Source organism: Drosophila erecta, unplaced genomic scaffold, assembly GCF_003286155.1.
Source record: "Drosophila erecta strain 14021-0224.00,06,07 unplaced genomic scaffold, DereRS2 tig00000356-arrow-arrow-pilon, whole genome shotgun sequence".
Taxonomy (NCBI): Eukaryota; Metazoa; Arthropoda; class Insecta; order Diptera; family Drosophilidae; genus Drosophila; species Drosophila erecta.
The window spans coordinates 472,569-495,398 of NW_020825228.1; the positions used below are offsets into that span (position 1 = coordinate 472,569).

General features: G+C 38.3%; 1 protein-coding gene across 1 annotated transcript in view; it reads left to right on the forward strand.

Annotated features, from left to right (window-relative positions):
* LOC26526488 (centromere-associated protein E) overlaps nt 1-22,830 on the forward strand; it is a 140,225-nt gene that overhangs the window by 93,249 nt on the left and 24,146 nt on the right. The gene's annotated exons all lie outside the window — the stretch shown is intronic.

Sequence of the window (22,830 nt, forward strand, 5' to 3'; positions counted from 1 at the left end):
TATTTCCACGTGTATGTGAAGTTAAATGGGCAGCGTCAAAAATGTATGAGCGTTCGCCACGAAGATTTATCCGATAATCCCTAAGCTCTGGGGAAGCTGCATGCTGGTGGTCGCTGTTACAGCTTTTCTTTCCCTAACTGTATAATCGTACGATCATATTCTGTTCTGATTGGTCTAAGACAATTCTCTCGCTTTTTCTTTTACACAAAAGCTGCTATAATTTAGGGCGAGGGTGTCTTGAAGAGTTTTTGCAGTGTAAAGTTAAGTTGGTCCCTACACCACAGATAAGGGTAACGAGACTATTTCAAGGAAGCCTTATCTGAAGAAACTCCTTGTTTTCTAGCTTGTATATCCTTCAAATGGAATACTCCTAATTTCTTTCCTCTCTCATCCTCTGATTCATAGTAGTACGAGCTACGTTTCTTATAAACTTTAGCTGGTATAAATACGGGTGCCAATTTACTACTGAATTTCTTTACTGCATTACTTTGTGTAAAGTTTCTAGCATAAACGAAATCGCCGTTTTTAAATTCTATCTGCCGTGTGCGTAGGTTGTATCTATTCGCGTTTTCTTCATGGGATCGGTTTAGGTTCAGTTTAGCTTGCCGTCTCTGCAGTTCTAAAGCCTCCGGTTTAGATAACCGAGTGTCGTCCGCTAACATATTTAGAGTACGCAGGAGACTATAGTCCTTGCCGTTAAGGATCATATTTTGTCCAAATGTCAGAAAGTAAGGTGACGAACCTGTGCTTCTATGCAACGATGCTCTTAAAGATCCGCTAATAGCGTCTAAGTTGTCATCCCAATTTGTGTGATCTTTCCCTATATAAGCTCTTACAGCGGCTAATACCGATCTGTTAAGTCTTTCACTCGCGTTCGCCTGTGGAGAATATATGGCTGTAAGTTTTTGCTGTACGCCAAAACTAGTAAGGAAAGCTTGGAAATAGCTTGACTTAAACTGACTTCCATTATCAGAAAGTATTACTTCTGGAACGCCAAACGTATAGAATATAGCCCCCTTTAAGTAGTCACAGATTTTAGGAGCGGTGAACTTCTTAAGAGGTAACAAAAAGTGGAAACGGGTGTTATGGTCAACGACAATCAACAAACCTATGTGACCTTTTTTTGTGCGAGGGTATGGGCCTAAGAGGTCAATATATAATTTTTGGAATGGCCTGTCTGAGGTTAACGGTTTACCCATTGGCGGTTTTAGAACCGTGTTTGGACTTTTCGTGGTACGACAAATTACACAATTAGATATATAGTTGCGTATTTGCGTAACCATGCAAGGCCAAAACAAATATCTTTTTAGTTTTTCTACAGTTTTACTCATGCCACAATGAGATGAACTTGGTGCATCATGAGCCTGAAACAATATATCGGGTACTAAAGCTGAAGGTATCCATAGTTTCCATGGATTTTCTTGTTTTATATCATCTGATACAAAAGTAGTTCTTTTGTAAATATATCCATCCCTGATTTGTAGATCGGGAAATCTTGATTGATTGTTAGATATTGTCTTAATTAAGTCCAAGTATTCAGTGGATTTGAAATGTGTGGAATCTACGTCAACTATGGGTCCATTCTGACAAAATTCATCGATGGCTGGGTCGTTCTGTCTGGATAAGGTGTCTGCAACGACGTTCTGAGAACCGCTACGATGTTTTATAGTGAACGTAAACGCTCTCAACTTCATTGACCATCGAGCTAACCTTCCTGATAAATCCTTCTGCCGCGTTAGCCATTGAAGGGCTGCATGGTCTGTTATGACTAAGAAATCCTGTCCTTCAATATATGCGCGGAATTTTTTAATTCCTTTTATAACGGCAAGACATTCTAATTCGGAAACTGAATAGTTACGTTGTGCTTTGGACAATTTTTCGGACATATACGAAATCGGAAGTTCTACTCCATCTCGTTCCTGAGCTAGTACGCAACCAACACCAAAAGAGCTGGCGTCACACAACAAAATGAATTGCTTAGAAAAATCTGGTGTTATGAGAATTGGTGAAGCAGTAAGACATGATTTCAAGTTTTCAAAAGCGGTTTGAGCCCCTTCGTTCCAGTCAAGCGTATTCTTCTTTTTAAGAAGTTCCGTTAAAGGAAAACTAATAGCGGCAAAGTTTTCTACGAACCGTCGGTACCATCCCGCTAATCCTAGAAATCTTCGTAACTGCTTAATCGAAGTTGGTTGTGGAAATTTTACTATCGCTTTAACTTTATCTGGATTGGTTCTTATTTGTCCATTCCCAATTATAAAACCGAGATATATGATCTCCTTCATACAAAATTTGGATTTGCTGACATTGATAGTGAGATAAATTCGATTCGTTGCAATCTGCATTGCAAATTGGACATGTTTGTGTACTTTTTAAGTGGTTTATAATGCACTTTTTATGAAATGTGTGCCTGCACGATGTTGTTGCTGACAAAAGGGTTGGTGCTAAGATTTCTTTACATATGGCACAGCTATTTTCAACGGCTTGTGAAACTTCAACTGCATTACCTGCACTATTCTTCGCTGCCATATTATTGTTGTTAAGATATGTTGTAATTATTTGGTTTGTCTTTCTTTATGTCGATCACTTCTATCAGAATCTTAGTTGTATCTCTATTTGTTAGTGGATTGTAGCTGGTCTATTGCCTCATGCTTTTATTTACTTGAAAATCGGACAATATACGGACTTATTGAAGTGTAAGTATAATGTATTCCAGAAAAATCAAATTGTAAATAAAGTTGAGTAAAGAAACGTATGGTGATGAGCTCCTGTGGATTCGAAACAGTTCCACTTGGTCGATCAATTCTCTTTCAAATTGAATCGCATGTTCCTAAGTTTTACTATCCCTTCCAAATAGATACTCTCAATCCAATATGTTAATTTATTGGAATTAGTTATATTGTGTTTTAACTGTGGATGGATTACTTTAGAGCTTAGTGTGCTATGACAAGTTAAGAACTTTTCGAGCTTCACATCTGAGCCGAAAATGTATAGTACTTGTCGTGCTCCACTCGTTGGGCTTCAAAAAATGTGTAGTGTATTTTCTCGGCCCCACGTTGGGGCGCCAAAAATGTGTAGTGTACGTAGTTCGATAGATTTTTAACTAGTGGGTCTTTTAATAGTGGGTGATAATTACTAATAAAGAGGACCTTGTACTTCCTTCGCTAGGGATGCGCACTCTTGCTATGCTCGGGTCTAGCTCGCCGTAGGTCGGGGTTCTTTTAGCTTAGGATAGTACGAACGCTACTACATTTTAATAAGTGCGTCTTACTCATAAACAATATTCAAAACTGGATTATCGATTAACAAAAGAAATGGCTTTATATTGATACTAATGATACACGCCGACACGTGTGAAGATAAGCTACAGATTCTGATAAGTATTGGGAATTTTGGATGTTAATGATTCCCTAAGTCTTTACCCTCCCTACCATGACAATGCTACTTAAAATATTTACATTGTCCCTTGGCCAAGTTCAAAATAACTCTACCACATATTTAAGAAAGTGTTCAACATAAGTACTCGACAAACCATTAAATCTATTTATTCACAATTCATTATTTTTCAATATATCTTCAATCATAATTCCATTTATATAGGTTCAGTTTAGTAAACGGTTTCATTAAATCTCTTTTACAAACTAACAATATTTTTATCTACGCATAATTATCCTAGTCGTTCTCTAACTCTTCATTTTTGTTTATATTCAATGAGCAAAATAAAGTATATAAAAGTAAAGTATAAAGCAAATATATATAAGTAATTGAATATAAAATTAGCAAATATAGTTACATAATCTTTAGTCAAATGCAGATATTATTTTAATTAGACGTTCGAGTGGCATTTTGTTAGAATTTTAATATAGGTAATTCATAATAAGATTTATATCATCGTTGTTGTAGTACTCACGACCTTAAATATCCACTCCATGATGTGCGTAAAGTTGGGCCCAAGTTCACGTTGACATTGTCGAGCTGTAGGTCAAACTTTAAAGGTTCTAAGTTAAATTCCTATTCAAATGCCAAAAGTTCTGTCAATCTGCGAGTATTTAATTCATTATAAATCGCAATACAAAAGAAAATCAAGAATCAAAACAAAACACGAAATATAACTGCAGTATTGCAGCGATAAGACCTTAGGAAACCGCTGGCTGCTACGCTGCGCTGCGATAAGACGAAATCACAAAGTTGGACCTCCGTTGGTCATAGGCGATGATCTTCACTGCGGGACGATGATGATGTACAAATGTAATTAAATCTGCTCCGGTCGTCTAAACTTCTGCATAGCTGAATATCTGGATGAACTCTAGCCTTCCAATATATTTGGCTGGTTATCATTCGGCAGGTGGCTGGTTGCGTAACTTGTTGCTGAAGGTTATGTCGCCTCGTGGCCTCTTCTTGGAGCGACGGGGTTTAAACCATAAGCTGATGCGGGGGTCGACGAGACGGGGGGGTAGTCGGCTGTAGAGCAATCACATGCTCTTATATATAGACCTGGTCTTCCTTACGCCTTGGGGTCGAATCTCGTTGCCACTTTCACACGAATCGAACACGGAAATTTATTGAAATATACCAACTCTTGTTTTTATGAGATTGGATATATATATATAACTAAATTATATTTCCACGTGTATGTGAAGTTAAATGGGCAGCGTCAAAAATGTATGAGCGTTCGCCACGAAGATTTATCCGATAATCCCTAAGCTCTGGGGAAGCTGCATGCTGGTGGTCGCTGTTACAGCTTTTCTTTCCCTAACTGTATAATCGTACGATCATATTCTGTTCTGATTGGTCTAAGACAATTCTCTCGCTTTTTCTTTTACACAAAAGCTGCTATAATTTAGGGCGAGGGTGTCTTGAAGAGTTTTTGCAGTGTAAAGTTAAGTTGGTCCCTACAGATTGCAGTGGTCTATTGCCGAAGTGTCAAGAGATATGATCACGCGGGAGGTGACTAGCGCGGTCATAGGCTTCAAACATAGATTTAAGATAAACCTCAGCTGCATGACCAACGCAGACTGCAGCGTCTTACAAGCGCTGCATTATATAATTAGATGATAAGAACCTATGTAAGAATGAATAAAAGGCGATGCCCTCGCAGTAGCGAGTCAGTTAGATTCAAACACCCGAATTGAACTCATTATGTGTACGCATTAGTTTATAGTGTGAACACCACTACTAACCTGAATTTCTGTTTCCCAGAGGCATCTGCCTTCTTAGGGACCACCCAAATGGGAGAACAATAAGGCGACTTCGATTTGCGAATTATACCTTGTTCTATCATTTCACTAATTTGTTTGTTGACTTCTTGGTCAACACTTTGGGGGTATTTAAAAGGTTTTCGATAAACTGGATCTTCGTGTTGAGTTTGGATAACATGTTTAATGGTACTTGTGAAGGTCAAATTTTCTACTTCTTTGTACTGAATGTCTCTATATTCATATAGGACCTTCTTTAAACGTTTATTTTTTCTACATTTAAATGTTCGAGTCTGTATTCGTTACATTCGCGTAATTCGTTATTTATCGCGAAGTTGAGTATATCTTCGTCAACTGACTTGGGATCAAAGTGTCTTTCATCATTGTCCATTGTGTCAATGTTTACTTTTGGAGCGATGCATTTTGTTGATGCGGTCTCCTTTTGTTTAAGCTTGGGTTTAAGCTTGGGTTTAAACTTGGGCTTAAGCTTGGGTTTAAGGCATTTTGCGGGTGCGGTTTCGACTTTTTCTTCTTCGTACCTAAAGGTTCTTGAATGATGTTGCCAGTGTTGTTTTGATCTCCATCCATGTTGTTGCTCTTGCTTGAATTACGACTTCCAGTGCTGAATCCGTGATCAGGCGTTTTACTGCTCCATATATTACGTGTGCCTGCTTGGCATCTTGGGTGGGATATAGGTTTAGTAGTTGCTCGACCTGGTTAACAAATCCAGATAATTTTCCAGGTGTCCCATCGTAGTAGTATAGTTCTTCGATCTGGCCCAATAGTTGATTCATGTGGTTTTCGGAGAGTTGTGAAACTGCCATATTGTAATTTGTTTGTTGATTTTTTTGATGCACAGAATTTTTGTGATTTGGTTTATTTAAACCCACAGAAAAATTTTTATAGAATTTTGTTTCTGACCGCACGGGATTTTTGATTAGTTTGCAGAGTTTATCTGACCACACGGGATTTTTTTATTATGAAATCTACACGCACGTTGATTCTTTTGCGGATCCATTTAATTTTGAAATTACTGTTTTAATTCGCTGGTCAGGTTAGCTAGTTGTATAGCATATCCTGTAAATGACCAGTACCGTACTAAAGGACTTCGTATTTAATGATGATCCTACCGACTGCGCCAATTATATGTTGGTAATTTCCATAAGTCAAAAAAATATAGTTTTTTATTTAACTGAATAATTACAACACTTTATTTTTGGAGAACACCGACCTTCTTAATTTAAGTCTCAAACTGAACTCTCTTATTTGATCTAGATTGATTAACGTTCAAGCCACGGGTTCGAGCTTTTCAAATATGGACTTTGGATTTTTAGTATTAGGGAGAGAGCTTTGGAGTTCGCTCTTGGATTAGATTCTTAAGATTTTGTTTATTTGAAATTTAAAACTTTTGTTTTCGAGTTTGCGAGTCCGAACTTTGAACGTGGGATCTTGACAATTAGGCAAAGAATGTTTAGTCTACCAATGGGTGGTTTTTCCGCTTGGCTTTGGTTCTGGGATTCTGCTGACGAGTTCATTCTTATCTAGGGGCTGAGTGCATAAAGGGTAATATGGGGTATGCTGATTTACAATTGTGAGGTATAGGGTAGTATTGGGTATGCTTGAGAAGAAGGGTGAAAACTTCTAACACAGCTTAAAGGGTCAAATCTTTCCACGTAGGCTGATCATTTAGATTTTATTCATACTTCAATTGTGTAAGACGTGAATTTATCTCCGACGTTCGCTTAAGTTTTTGATTAATAAAAATATTTTTTTTATAAACCAACAAACCGCAAAGTTGTAATTGGCGCAGCCGGTAGGATCCGCGTGTGAAAATATCCTCTTAGAGCTAATAGATTAGTTTGAGATTAATAAAGCGCAGCTCGTGGCGAAGAAAGTTTCGTTTGTGCTTCAGCTTATACAAAGCAGATTAAAAAAGTAATAAAACCCCGGTATCAATCTACCGAGTGAGTTAAAGGAAAAATCAACAAAAGCAAACAACATGGCACAACCCAGTGAACAAATTATGATTCTATCCGAGTTACATTTGAATCAGACTTTGGGCCAGATTTGCCACATCCCAACATTTGACGGTGCCACAAGAGAACTAGCATCATTTGTGAGACGTGTGGACTTCGTGATGTCCCTATACCCGACAACAGACAAGAGGCAACATAGTGTACTCTACAGTGCCATCGAGATGCAGCTGTCCCGACACGCACAAGAAGTGTCCCAGCTACAACGGTGCAACACTTGGGCTGAACTGTGATCAGTCCTCGATTGATGAATTCAAAACCCAAATCCCATACGAAGATCTGCTAAGACTTTACAACACGTACTGGAGTGGTAGTAAATTATCACTAGAAAATAATTATACAAATACAACTCTTTATACCGCCGCAATGGCTAATACTATAAAAGATGTAATTTATAAAATAAATCCAGACAGAATGTTCATGACTTTAGCAAGATACGACATTACAACAACAACATTATTAAGGAAATAATAATGACCAAGGTACAAAACCTTATTACATTCAAACACAGCAAAATCAAAATCAAAATAATTATGCAAGTAATAATTCAAAAAGGGTTGAAAATAACCAAGCGACATACAGTGAGTTCAAACAAAAGTTAGACCAAGGTAGAGCGCAAAACGCTCTAAATTATCAAAAACCCACATCTTATTCTACTACTAACCAACCCCAAAAAAGGCAGTTCCATTGGTCAGTCTAAAATGGACACCAGTGAAAATTTTCATCAACTTGCCTCTGGATCGGAATCAGAAGTAGAAGAAGAAGAACCTACCCATTCATACAAATAACTATATCGTTCATAGTTCAAATGTTTGATTGACACAGGTTCATCAATAAATTTGATGAGTAATAATTTTTTCAATTGTCCGATTAACTCAAAAGCTCCATTGGATGTCCACACAATAAACGGTCTAATTATTTTAAAATCAAAAATTGCATTAAAACCTAATAAACTATGTCCGACAAAGCAAACATTTTATTTAAATAAATTCTCAGAAAAAGACGATATTTTGTTAGGCAGGGAATATTTGGAAGATTCCAAAGCAACTATATGCATCCAATACAGTTACTTTAAATAAATACACATTTAAATTGCGACATGAAGACATTAATGAAGAAGAAGAAACACCTAAAGAGATTTTAAGAGAAAACCTATTAGATTCTCCAGATATTGAGTATGTCAATTATGTAATTGACAACGAACTCAATGAAACAAATGAATTTCGACTTGATCATCTAAACGATGAAGAGAGGAAAGCCCTCACCAGTGTCTTATACCAGTTTAGTGACATACAGTACAAATTTTAAAATTGGGATTTTGATAACATACAAAATTGTAGTTCCGTTATGCAAAACGGAAACGTCTGAGAGTTTTAACATTTCTTCGACCGTTAAGGCAGAAGTCGGACTATAATTGATTTTGAGTAGGCTGTCGATCTCTTTCAACTCGAACTCGTTTAGCAGGAATGTGTTCATAACACCCAGCCTTGCCCATTGAATGGCAAATTTGATGTTGACTATCTCTTCTTTTATGAGCCTAATCTGGTTCTGTAGCCTTATGGCCAACTCATCCTTTAAGGTAGAATCTTTTCTGATTGAGTTTTGTATTTTTGTGGTCACATCAGTTAATAGGTTCATTCTATTTTCTAGCTGTCTGTTGATTATTACCTGTCTATTGTTGTTATCCGTCCCGTCGGCCAGATTATCGGCAACATATTTCCAGGCCGTCCCTATGAGATCTATCGATCTAGTTTTCCTTGTCTTTGCCAGGATCACAGTGTCAAGCAGGTTCTTCGTCTGTGTCAGTTCGTAGTTCAGTAAGTGATATGACTTGTCGTCGTTGAAGTCCTGTTCGATTCCTGTCCTGTCTGTTAGTTTTCCCATGGTCAGTTGTACGTGGTCCAAGTCAATGTCGTCGTTGAAGTCCTGTTCGATTCCTGTCCTGTCTGTTAGTTTTCCCATGGTCAGTTGTACGTGGTCCAAGTCAATGATATGAACAATTCTCGTTGTTCCTATCTGTATCTGTCCTATCCCGTTGTAAATCGTCACAGTCTGTGCGTCGGTGTAGTTAGTTATTTCAATGAGTCCGTTTGTCAATGCGACCACAGTAAGTATCCTGAAAGAAATCATGATCTGATGTTACTTTTGTGCACTATTTTTCCGGACTCTGTCAGTATTGTAGTATTCCTATCTTGCTTAACTATTTCTTTCCTAAATCTGTTTGATAGCTTAGATCCTAGTCTTGTATTAACCCTAACGAAAATTTCTTGGCCCTTGATGTAAGTCTTATGGGCTTTCTTGTCCGGTTGTAATTTTTAATGTCAGTTTCCTGTTTCTTTCTAAGTCTACATTGTCCAGTCTAGCTTGTTCGTACTGTTCCGGTGGCGCGGTAGTTACCGTACCGAAGAACAACTCTAGGGGTCGTTTCCTTGTGACCGAATGGACAGTGAAGTTGTATTCATAGATAGCTCTATCGAGAAGTTCTTCGAAGCATCCATCTCCTTTTACCGTACTCCTGTACGGAGGAGCTTTATAGAGCTCAATGCCCAGCTGGTCTGTCAACATGAATTTTATAGAGGCTGAGTTGAGTGACATTTCGTTGTCCATTACTATTAGTTTGGGCACTCCATAATATAATACGATATCTCTTAAGGGTTTTCTAATGTCCTCTACAGCTTTCGATTTAATGACTCTTCCCAGAGTTAGCTTAGAGAATTTGTCGATTGCTGTGAGCACCAGATGTCGTTCTGTCGAGTAGATGTCGACATGAATAATTTGTCCGGGGTATTCTGGGGGGTATTCTCCCTTTTCTTTGATTTCCGGATGTGCGGGATGTCTGTCATATTTAGAGGTCTTGCACACCAAACACTGACTCACGATAGCCGAAACTTTTTTCCTCATTTTAGGAAAATACACTCTTTCAGACAACTGAGCTTTATTTTTCACAGCGATTCTGTGTGCTCTGTTGTGTGTCCTAAGTATTTCTTCTTCCTGTTTGGCTTCGGTAACAAGGTCTTTAACTTCAGTCTGAGTGAATCTAGTCTTGAAACCCTTAAAGTGGATGGGGTAGAGGATTTGTATTTTCCCCATTACATCCTTGGATGTGAAAATTCCGTTAATCACGGATGGGTTAAGATATTTCATCAAATCTGACAAGAGGCTATCAGGTGTGAACAATTTACGATCCACTAAATGCCTATGGAATGTCGGGAATGGAATGCTAAATGAGTAATTCTCTGACTCGGATTTCAGGAAGAAAATTTGATTTTTGAATGCATTTATTGGGGCTTCAGGGGCGCTAGGTATCAACCATGGCTCGAACTGTCAGAGCTGTGAATTGTTGAGGTTTCTTTACCTGGTTTATAGAGAATTTCATAGTCGTATTCCTTTCATCTTTGAGGGAATGGGTCAGAGGCTGATGGTCAGTAAAGATTTTCACCTTTGCTTTACCGTAAAGGTAAATTTTGAGCTTTTTTAGAGCCCAGATAATGGCCAGCATTTCTTTCTCATTTGTGGCGTAGTTTTCCTCCGCCTTCGAGAGTGTTCTTAATAAGAATGAAATGGGTCTGTTTTCCTGTGAAAGAACAGCACCCACTGCGAAATTGGAAGCGTCCGTTGTTAGGTGAAATTCTTTTTTTTAAATCTGGGTAGTGGAGTATCACGTCTGGGGAAATCAAACATCAATTTCTTGAAGGCTTTCATTACTTCGTTATTAAGGGAGACGGATTTTTTTGACGATCTTGGAAATTCGTCCATCCTCCCCTCTCAAAAGTGAGCTAAGTGGTTTTGCCAACTTAGCGTAGTTGGGAATAAATCTCCTGTAATATCCTGTACTTTGATTGTATTGGTTTCTATGCCCTTGTCGGACACGACGAATCCCAGGAATTCTACCTTCCTCTTCATAAACTCGCATTTGTCCAACTGACATTTCATGTTGGCTTGTTGCAAGGTCTTGAAAATTTGTAGTGTACGTAGTTCGATAGATTTTTAACTAGTTGGTCTTTTAATAGTGGGTGGTAATTACTAATAAAGAGGACCTTGTACTTCCTTCGCTAGGGATGCGCACTCTTGCTATGCTCGGGTCTAGCTCGCCGCAGGTCGGGGTTCTTTTAGCTTAGGATAGTACGAAACGCTACTACATTTTAATAAGTGCGTCTTACTCATAAACAATATTCAAAAGTGAACTACCGATTAATAAAAGAAATGGCTTTATATTGATACTAATGATACACGCCGACACGTGTGAAGATAAGCTACAGATTCTGATAAGTATTGGGAATTTTGGATGTTAATAATTCCCTAAGTCTTTACACTCCCTACCATGACAATGCTACTTAAAATATTTACATTGTCCCTTGGCCAAGTTCAAAATAACTCTACCACATATTTAAGAAAGTTTTCAACATAAGTACTCGACAAACCATTAAATCTATTTATTCACAATTCATTATTTTTCAATATATCTTCAATCATAATTCCATTAATATAAATTCAGTTTAATAAGCGGTTTCATTAAATCTCTTTTACAAACTAACAATATTTTTATCTACTCATAATTATCCTAGTCATTCTCTAACTCTTCATTTTCGTTTATATTCAATGGGTAAAATAAAGTATATAATAGTAAAGTATAGAGCAGATATATATATAAGTAATTGAATATAAAATTAGCAAATATAGTTACATAATCTTTAGTCAAATGCAGATATTATTTTATTTAGACGTTCGAGTGGCATTTTGTTAGAATTAGAATTCATAATAATGTTTTTATCATTGTTGTTGTAGTACTCACGACCTTAAATATCCACTCCATGATGTGCGTAAAGTTGGGCCCAAGTTCACGTTGACATTGTCGAGCTGTAGGTCAAACTTTTAAGGTTCTAAGTTAAATTCCTATTCAAATGCCAAAAGTTCCGTCAATCTGCGAGTATTTAATTCATTATAAATCGCAATACAAAAGAAAATCAAGAATCAAAACAAAACACGAAATATAACTGCAGTACTGCAGCGATAAGACCTTAGGAAACCGCTGGCTGCTACGCTGCGTTGCGATAAGACGAAATCACAAAGTTAGACCTCCGTTGGTCATAGGAGATGATCTTCACTGCGTGACGATGATGATGTTCAAATATAATTAAATCTGCTCCGGTCGTCTAAACTTCTGCATAGCTGAATAATCTGGATGAGCTCTAGCCTTCCAATATATTTGGCCAGTTATCATTCGGCAGGTGGCCGGTTGCGAACGGGGTTTAAACCATGAGCTGATGCGGGGGTCGACGAGACGGGGGGGTAGTCGGCTGTAGAGCAACCAAATGCTCTTATATAGGCCTGGCCTTCCTTACGCCTTGGGGTCAAATCTCGTTGCCACTTTCACACGAATCGAACACGGAAATTTATTGAAATATCCCAACTCTTGTTTTTATGAGATTGGATATATATAACTAAATTATATTTCCACGTGTATGTGAAGTTTAAATGGGCAGCGTCAAAAATTGTGAGCGTTCGCCACGAAGTTTAATCCGATAATGAATCAAGCTCTGGGAAGCTGCATGCTGGTGGTCGCTGTTATAGCTTTTCTTTTCCTAACTGTATAATCGTACGATCATATTCTGTCCTGATTGGTATAAGACAATTCTCTCGCTTTTTGTTTTACACAAAAGCTGCTATAATTTAGGGCGAGGGTGTCTTGAAGAGTTATTGCAGTGTAAAATTAAGTTGGTCACTACACCACAGATAAGGGTAACGAGACTATTTCAAGGAAGCCTTATCTGAAAAAACTCCTTGTTTTCTAACTTGTATATCCTTCAAATGGAATACTCCTAATTTCCTTCCTCTCTCATCCTCTAATTCATAGTAGTACGAGCTACGTTTCTTATAAACTTTAGCTGGTATAAATACGGGTGCCAATTTACTACTGAATTTCTTTACGGCATTACTTTGTGTAAAGTGTCTAGCATAAACGAAATCGCCGTTTTTAAATTCTATCTGCCGAGTGCGTAGGTTGTATCTATTCGCGTTTTCTTCATGGGATCGGTTTAGGTTGAGTTTAGCTTGCCGTCTCTGCAGTTCTAAAGCCTCCGGTTTAGATAACCGAGTGTCGTCCGCTAACATATTTAGAGTACGCAGGAGACTATAGTCCTTGCCGTTAAGGATCATATTTTGTCCAAATGTCAGAAAGTAAGGTGACGAACCTGTGCTTCTATGCAACGATGCTCTCAAAGATCCGCTAATAGCGTCTAAGTTGTCATCCCAATTTGTGTGATCTTTCCCTATATAAGCTCTTACAGCTGCTAATACCGATCTGTTAAGTCTTTCACTCGCATTCGCCTGTGGAGAATATATGGCTGTAAGTTTTTGCTGTACGCCAAAACTAGTAAGGAAAGCTTGGAAATAGCTAGACTTAAACTGACTGCCATTATCAGAAAGTATTACTTCTGGAACGCCAAACGTATAGAATATAGCCCCCTTTAAGTAGTCACAGATTTTAGGAGCGGTGAACTTCTTAAGAGGTAACAAAAAGTGGAAACGGGTGTTATGGTCAACGACAATCAACAAACCTATGTGACCTTTTTTTGTGCGAGGGTATGGGCCTAAGAGGTCAATATATAATTTTTGGAATGGCCTGTCTGAGGTTAACGGTTTACCCATTGGCGGTTTTAGAACCGTGTTTGGACTTTTCGTGGTACGACAAATTACACAATTAGATATATAGTTGCGTATTTGCGTAACCATGCAAGGCCAAAACAAATATCTTTTTAGTTTTTCTACAGTTTTACTCATGCCACAATGAGATGAACTTGGTGCATCATGAGCCTGAAACAATATATCGGGTACTAAAGCTGAAGGTATCCATAGTTTCCATGGATTTTCTTGCTTTATATCATCTGATACAAAAGTAGTTCTTTTGTAAATATATCCATCCCTGATTTGTAGATCGGGAAAGATTGATTGTTAGATATTGTCTTTATTAAGTCCAAGTATTCAGTGGATTTGAAATGTGGGGAATCTACGTCAACTATGGGTCCATTTTGACAAAATTCATCGATGGCTGGGTCGTTCTGTCTGGATAAGGTGTCTGCAACGACGTTCTGAGAACCGCTACGATGTTTTATAGTGAACGTAAACGCTCTCAACTTCATTGACCATCGAGCTAACCTTCCTGATAAATCCTTCTGCCGCATTAGCCATTGAAGGGCTGCATGGTCTGTTATGACTAGGAAATCCTGGCCTTCAATTTATGCGCGGAATTTTTTAATTCCTTTTATAACGGCAAGACATTCTAATTCGGAAACTGAATAGTTACGTTGCGCTTTGGACAATTTTTCGGACATATACGAAATCGGAAGTTCTACTCCATTTCGTTCCTGAGCTAGTACGCAACCAACACCAAAAGAGCTGGCGTCACACAACAAAGTTAATTGCTTGGAAAAATCTGGTGTTATGAGAATTGGCGAGGCGTAAGACATGATTTCAAGTTTTCAAAAGCGGTTTGAGCCTCTTCGTTCCATTCAAGCGTATTCTTCTTTTTAAGAAGTTCCGTAAAAGGGAAACTAATAGTGGCAAAGTTTTCTACGAACCGTCGGTACCATCCCGCTAATCCTAGAAATCTTCGTAACTGCTTAATCGAAGTTGGTTGTGGAAATTCTACTATCGCTTTAACTTTATCTGGATTGGTTCTTATTTGTCCATTCCCAATTATAAAACCGAGATATATGATCTCCTTCATACAAAATTTGGATTTGCTGACGTTGATAGTGAGATTTGCTTTACGTAAGCATAAAGCTATCTCCTGTAGTAAAAGCATATGGGATTCAAAATCCTAAGACAAAACTAATAAGTCGTCAAGATAAACAAATACTCTATTCCTAAGATGAGCTGGAATGACTCGATCCATAAGACGACAAAGAGTTTGGGCCGCGTTACAGAGACCACAAAGGGCATCATTTTATACTGATATAGCGGTCTATTCGGTATTGTAAACGCAGTGTATTGCTTAGAATTTTCGTCGAGCGGTATCTGCCGATATGCATGCTTCATGTCGATACCACTTATGAATTTAGCTGGTGGTAACCGGATTAAGATGCCGTCTATATGAGGTAAAGGATAAGCGTCCCGCTGAGTAACCTTGTTTACCTCTCTAGAATCAAGACATAGACGGTTCTTGTCTCCTTTCTTTACTAACACGCAATTACTGCTCCAAGCGCTAGTTGACTCTTCGATAACATCTAAGGCTAGCATGTTATCCACTTCAGCGAACATCAGCTTTTCAATGGCAGGTGAAACTGGCCAATGCCGTTGTTTAACAGGACTCGCAATTCCTACATCAATGCTATGTGTGGACAAGGTAGTACGACCTAAACCTTCGGAAGCAAAGGATGGAAATATTTTTATTACTGTCTCCAACCGAAGTCTTTCTCTTTCGTTCAGCTCATGATATTTTGGAGAATCTTCATCATCATCCAAAGTACCGATGTCTAATTCAGCAATGGTCGGATTGCTCGTAATTTTATTTAATAATCCAAACTTTTGCCAAAAATCAATGCCTAAATATACATCCTGTTGAAGTTCTGGTATTATAAATAATTCAAGATTGTCTATCGTAACTCCATACTTAATGGAAGTTATAAGTTTTGACACTACTTTGCTTTTTTTACGTTGTTGTGTTTAAGGAAGTTCTGAGCAGCTTATCCGCCTACACAACTTATTGTTGCTCCAGAATCTAATAAAGCCTTGTAAGTTTGACCCTCTATAATGATATCTGTATAGAGTCTTTGGTCAGAGCTAAGTACTATAGCGGAAATAAGTTTCTGTCGGTCACGACGAACCTTCTTCCAAAATGCTCTCAATAGGCTAGTAGATCGCCGGGGTTTTAAATGAGTCCCTATACTATCTACTTTACTAAATATTTCTCTACGCTTATTATTGTAATTTTGAATTCTTATATGTAAGGGTATAAGAGAAAAATGAATATCAGGCTGACTTAAAGGTTCTATCTCCTGAAATTCACGGGCTTCTGTGGTTGACTTTGACTTAGCAACTTCTGAATCTACGGATGTATCTTGTTGCTCAGAGAAACATCCTTTTGTCGGTTTCCCGGATTACAGTTTGGACAAGTCGGCTTGTACTTTTCTTTAAGTCCGTAACCGTAACAAAATATAATTCTTTTAGCCATACAATCATCGAATCTGTGGCCTTGTTTGTCACAATTCCAACAAGTTGTGGTATTTCGACGTTGAATTTGGTTTACTTCTTCACCTACTCTTACTAAACCTGTTTCCTCTTCTTCGGTGGTTAATTCTGCCACGCAGGAGCGATAAGGTTTCGGCTTAAACGTCCTGAGACTGTTATAAAACTGTTCATGCCTGCGCACTTCGTATCGGAGTTGTGTTCTGTTTGGGATTTTAAGATGCAACAACTCATGATGTAAGCTAGGCTTCGAACCAATAACTCAACTAATTGTGTTTCGGAAACTCCATTTTGCAGTCTGTCAATCAACCGTTCCATGGTTTCCTGGAAATCTTCAAATGCTTCATTTTCTCCTTGCTTGCGTTTTCGGATTCCCTCCCAAATATCATAATCTGTCTCTATATCTTCGAATCTCTTCATGAATTCGCCACAAAATGTGTTCCAATCGAAATTTGGATTGTTTCGATGAAACTTCCAATACCAATCGCTTGCTTTTCCTGCAAACAGAAGGTACAAATGGTCACATAAAAGTCTATAATCATTACCTAGATTTTGTTTGGTGAGTGAGCCTATCCTGTAAATGAATTCATCTATCCTGATGCTTGTTTTGCTACCGTCGAACTTTAATCCCCATTTTTGAATGATTCCTGATACTTTTTCCGGGCTAACATATGAGCTTGCATTGCTCCTGTTTCCGCCTCTTTCTTCTACATTATTGTCTAAATTCTGAGAATACCGATTTTGATTGGAATTGTTCCTGCTCAAATCTGTATTTGGTTGGACATTGTCAGGTGTGGAATTTGTATGTGTGGGCTGAGATAATTGTAAGTTGTCTAAATGACTTTTAATAGATGTTATCCATGAGTTGAGCCTGTTGTTGGCTAACAGTAAACTGTATAAAGTTCATCAACTCTGGTTGAGTACTAAGAGCCATACTGGAATTCGTTGGAGGTTCTGTTAAGATCCTATCCAAATTTCCTCTGTAAGTATTTCTGGTAGACACTCCTCGTCTAGGAGGTGTACCTCGGATCCTGCCTGATCTGGTATTTCTCCTTAATGGGAAAATATCATTATTATCTTGACATTCGCTTACGCCGGATGTGCCAGCTGTTGCAGCATCTAATTCAGCGAACAGAGTGTTATTAGAGTGAGATAAATTCGATTCGTTCCAATCTGCATTGCAAATTGGACATGTTTGTGTGCTTTTTAAGTGGTTTATAATGCACTTTTTATGAAATGTATGCCTGCACGATGTTGTTGCTGACAAAACGGTTGGTGCTAAGATTTCTTTACATATGACACAGCTATTTTCAACGCCTTGTGAAACTTCAACTGCATTACCTGCACTATTCTTCGCTGCCATAATATTGTTGTTAAGATATGTTGTAATTATTTGGTTTGTCTTTCTTTATGTCGATCACTTCTATCAGAATCTTAGTTGTATCTCTATTTGTTAGTGGATTGTATCTGGTCTATTGCCTCATGCTTTTATTTACTTGAAAATCGGACAATATACGGACTTATTGAAGTGTAAGTATAATGTATTCCAAAGAATCAAATTGTAAATAAAGTTGAGTAAAGAAACGTATGGTGATGAGCTTCTGTGGATTCGAAACAAATTGAAATCGCAATCTTTCAAATTGAATCGCATGTTCCTAAGTTTTACTATCCCTTCCAAATAGATGCTCTCAATCCAATATGTTAATTTATTGGAATTAGGTATATTGTGTTTTAACTGTGGATGGATTACTTTAGAGCTTGGTGTGCTATAACAAGTTAATGACTTTTCGAGCTTCACGTCTGAGCCAAAAATGTGTAGTACTTGTCGTGCTCCACTCCTTGGGCTTCAAAAATGTGTAGTGTATTTTCTCGCGCCCCACGTTGGGCGCCAAAAATGTGTAGTGTACGTAGTTCGATAGATTTTTAACTAGTTGGTCTTTTAATAGTGGGTGGTAATTACTAATAAAGAGGACCTTGTACTTCCTTCGCTAGGGATGCGGACTCTTGCTATGCTCGGGTCTAGCTCGCCGTAGGTCGGGGTTCTTTTAGCTTAGGATAGTACGAAACGCTACTACATTTTAATAAGTGCGTCTTACTCATAAACAATATTCAAAAGTGAACTACCGATTAATAAAAGAAATGGCTTTATATTGATACTAATGATACACGCCGACACGTGTGAAGATAAGCTACAGATTCTGATAAGTATTGGGAATTTTGGATGTTAATAATTCCCTAAGTCTTTAAACTCCCTACCATGACAATGCTACTTAAAATATTTACATTGTCCCTTGGCCAAGTTCAAAATAACTCTACCACATATTTAAGAAAGTGTTCAACATAAGTACTCGACAAACCATTAAATCTATTTATTCACAATTCATTATTTTTCAATATATCTTCAATCATAATTCCATTTATATAAATTCAGTTTAATAAGCGGTTTCATTAAATCTCTTTTACAAACTAACAATATTTTTATCTACGCATAATTATCCTAGTCATTCTCTAACTCTTCATTTTCGTTTATATTCAATGGGTAAAATAAAATTTATAAAAGTAAAGTATAGAGCAGATATATATATAAGAAATTGAATATAAAATTAGCAAATATAGTTACACAATCTTTAGTCAAATGCAGATATTATTTCATTTAGACGTTCGAGTGGCATTTTGTTAGAATTAGAATTCATAATAATGTTTTTATCATTGTTGTTGTAGTACTCACGACCTTAAATATCCACTCCATGATGTGCGTAAAGTTGGGCCCAAGTTCACGTTGACATTGTCGAGCTGTAGGTCAAACTTTAAAGGTTCTAAGTTAAATTCCTATTCAAATGCCAAAAGTTCCGTCAATCTGCGAGTATTTAATTCATTATAAATCGCAATACAAAAGAAAATCAAGAATCAAAACAAAACACGAAATATAACTGCAATGCTGCAGCGATAAGACCTTAGGAAACCGCTGGCTGCTACGCTGCGTTGCGATAAGACGAAATCACAAAGTTAGACCTCCGTTGGTCATAGGAGATGATCTTCACTGCGTGACGATGATGATGTTCAAATATAATTAAATCTGCTCCGGTCGTCTAAACTTCTGCATAGCTGAATAATCTGGATGAGCTCTAGCCTTCCAAAATATTTGGCCAGTTATCATTCGGCAGGTGGCCGGTTGCGTAACTTGTTGGCTGAAGGTTATGTCGCCTCGTGGCCTCTTCTTGGAGCGAACGGGGTTTAAACCATGAGCTGATGCGGGGGTCGACGAGACGGGGGGGTAGTCGGCTGTAGAGCAACCAAATGCTCTTATATAGGCCTGGCCTTCCTTACGCCTTGGGGTCAAATCTCGTTGCCACTTTCACACGAATCGAACACGGAAATTTATTGAAATATCCCAACTCTTGTTTTTATGAGATTGGATATATATAACTAAATTATATTTCCACGTGTATGTGAAGTTTAAATGGGCAGCGTCAAAAATTGTGAGCGTTCGCCACGAAGTTTAATCCGATAATGAATCAAGCTCTGGGAAGCTGCATGCTGGTGGTCGCTGTTATAGCTTTTCTTTTCCTAACTGTATAATCGTACGATCATATTCTGTCCTGATTGGTATAAGACAATTCTCTCGCTTTTTGTTTTACACAAAAGCTGCTATAATTTAGGGCGAGGGTGTCTTGAAGAGTTATTGCAGTGTAAAATTAAGTTGGTCACTAAAAATTATGTCCAGGTTTTTGTAATGGGTTTCATTATCTTTGCTAAAGATGATGATATCGTCGATATAGATGAAACATATTTTGCCAATATGCTCATGAAGGATACCGTCGAGTGCGCATTGGAATATTGATGGTGCGTTTTTCAGACCGAATGGGAGTCGAGTGAACTCGTATTTTCCATGATTTATGGAGAAGGCGGTATTTTCGATATCGGAGTCTTTTAGTGGGATCTGGTGAAACCCACTTTTAAGGTCGAGCACCGAGAAAACTTTGTTGTCACCAAGTTGGGCTAAAACCTCGTTAATATCGGGGATAGGGTACCTAACTGCCACTGTTACCATATTGAGTATTCTGTAATCAATCACGACTCTGTATTTCTTTTTACCAGTGGAGTCGAGTTTTTTTGGTGAATTGTAGGGTGACCTTGATGGTCGAATTATTTCGACACGCAAGAGCTCCGCTATTTGTTTTTGGACTTCATCTTTTAGGGACATGGGGTACTGATAATACTTCGAATACAAAGGTGTATCCGATGTGGTTCGAATTGCTGCCTTTACATTTGTTGTGAAGGTCAGTTTTTGGTTTGGGTCTGCGAAGAGACCTGGATAATTATTAATTATCTGGTTCATTTTCTTTTTGTTCTTGTCCCAAATGATCTATTTTGGGGCTGATTGTATTAACAGCCTCGAACCTTCGTTCCTTGATAGCAATTCTCTTCCCATTTCCCAGTGTCATGGTCAAATTTCCTAAATGTATCTGTGCTCCCATTTCTTTCAGGGTGTCTTTGCCAAGAATTGCGTCGAATGTCGTAAGAGATGTTAATAGGAAAAATTGTATTTCTGCTCTCTTGTAGTGTGTTATTTTTATATCGCCACCCGGAGTGGCAGCTATGAAAGACTTGTTATTTGGTATTGCATTCGATACCAGTTTGGGCTGAATATAGTTTTTGTTGGAGCCCGTGTCGATCAACACTTTTAGAACCTTTCCACTCCTTACTCTACATTCGAAGTATGGCAGTGAGGAGTCTTATAATCTAAAAAATGCAACACTTGTTGTTGTTCGTCGTCATTTGAGCGGTCCGTCAGTCCGTTGCAATATTCGTCCATGGTGCCATTTATGTCGTTCTGGGTTTCATATTCTTGCATCGACCGTTGATAGTCTGTCATGCTTGAACTGGGCCCAGCTATTTTGACACTTGGCTGTCCCATGCCCATTGTTTGGATATTATAATTTCTTTGTCTTTTGTTTATGTCTGTAATCTGACCGCTCGGTCGTTTGCCGGCGTCAAAATGTGGTCTGTTCATATAATTGACATTTCTCGTCTGTATACTGCGGTCCACGTCTATTGGTTCTGGTCTTGGCTGCGGTTTGGTCGCGGAGGGGCGGGGTGGGGCATTATATTGTTGCCATTGTTGTTGATAATTTTGTGGGGGTGCGGCGAACGGTGCATTACCGAAATTGAGCATGTGTTGTCTTGGCGCAGCGAATGGCTGGCCTAAGTGTTGTGGTGGTCCCCTCATGAGTCATGAGGTTTCGTGGAGGGACCGGTGGAGGCTGTCGATGACTAAAGGCATTCAACGGCTGAAGATTGCGGGGTGTCGGTATGGATTTTTCGTTTACCCTGAAGCTCGACTGTTGCCCTTTATTTGCCGCATGGTTTGATCTGTATGTTTGGTTTTCAAGTTTTAAGCAATAATGCAAAGCTGGAGGAAGATCGGCTGGCTCCTTTATAGCCAAGAGGCGAGGTAAGTCTCCTCGAAGGCCTCTAATAAAAGTGTCCAGAGCTTTATCTCTGTACATTTTTGTAATGAAATGCTCGGATTCTCGGGTCATTTGCATGCACGTCTGGGTGGAAGTCTTCCACCGACTGTTGGTGACCTTGGACCAAAATTGACATTTGATATTCTAATGTAGTTATGTCTCGTTTGTCTGCGTAATGCAGAGTGAGACATCTTGACATAGCATTCCAATCCAGCAGAATGCTGTAGGACTCGAGTGCCACGTCGGCACTTCCGACCATTATATTTCTTATAGTATGGAGTATACCATAATATTTTGGAGTACCCACAAATGGGGTATAAGTCTCCATGATTCTATCAACGCTCTTTTTCCAAGAGCCTAATTCTGCTGGGTCCCCAGAGAATTACCTGATCGATTTTACGATATTTGGTACCCTGTCAAAGTCCCCTAAAATGTTTCTGTATTGAGGTTCGACGACCTGAACACTCACGTCAGTAAAGTCAAGTCTGTCATTATTCATTTGTTTTATCAGTACAGGTAAAATTTGGCCTACCGTTTGGCCAATTAACCCTGTCAACTGTTCAACATTCATATCTACGCGCTGCCGTTCTGGCAGGACGGGTCTTTCTACTGGTACCGGTCTCTCATTTGAACTGAGAACCGGTGGTCTTATTAGATTATTGGGGTTTGCCATGTTGGCTTTTAGCTCGGACAACACTTACACAAACGAACTTAAACAAAACAAAAAAGGCACGAGTGTTATGGTCTTGGCGATTTAAATCAATCGAACTATTCGAGCTTGAATTATATTTTTCACAACCGCAATTAAATTAAAAGGAAAAAATGTTGTTTTTAAATGCACTGTCGAACCCGTTCTGGGGTCGATAAAATGTTAAAGTACAAGTGTATTAAATTTTTTAAATCTTAAAATAATTAAAATAAAAAAAATATTTCTTTCTTGTTGTCTTA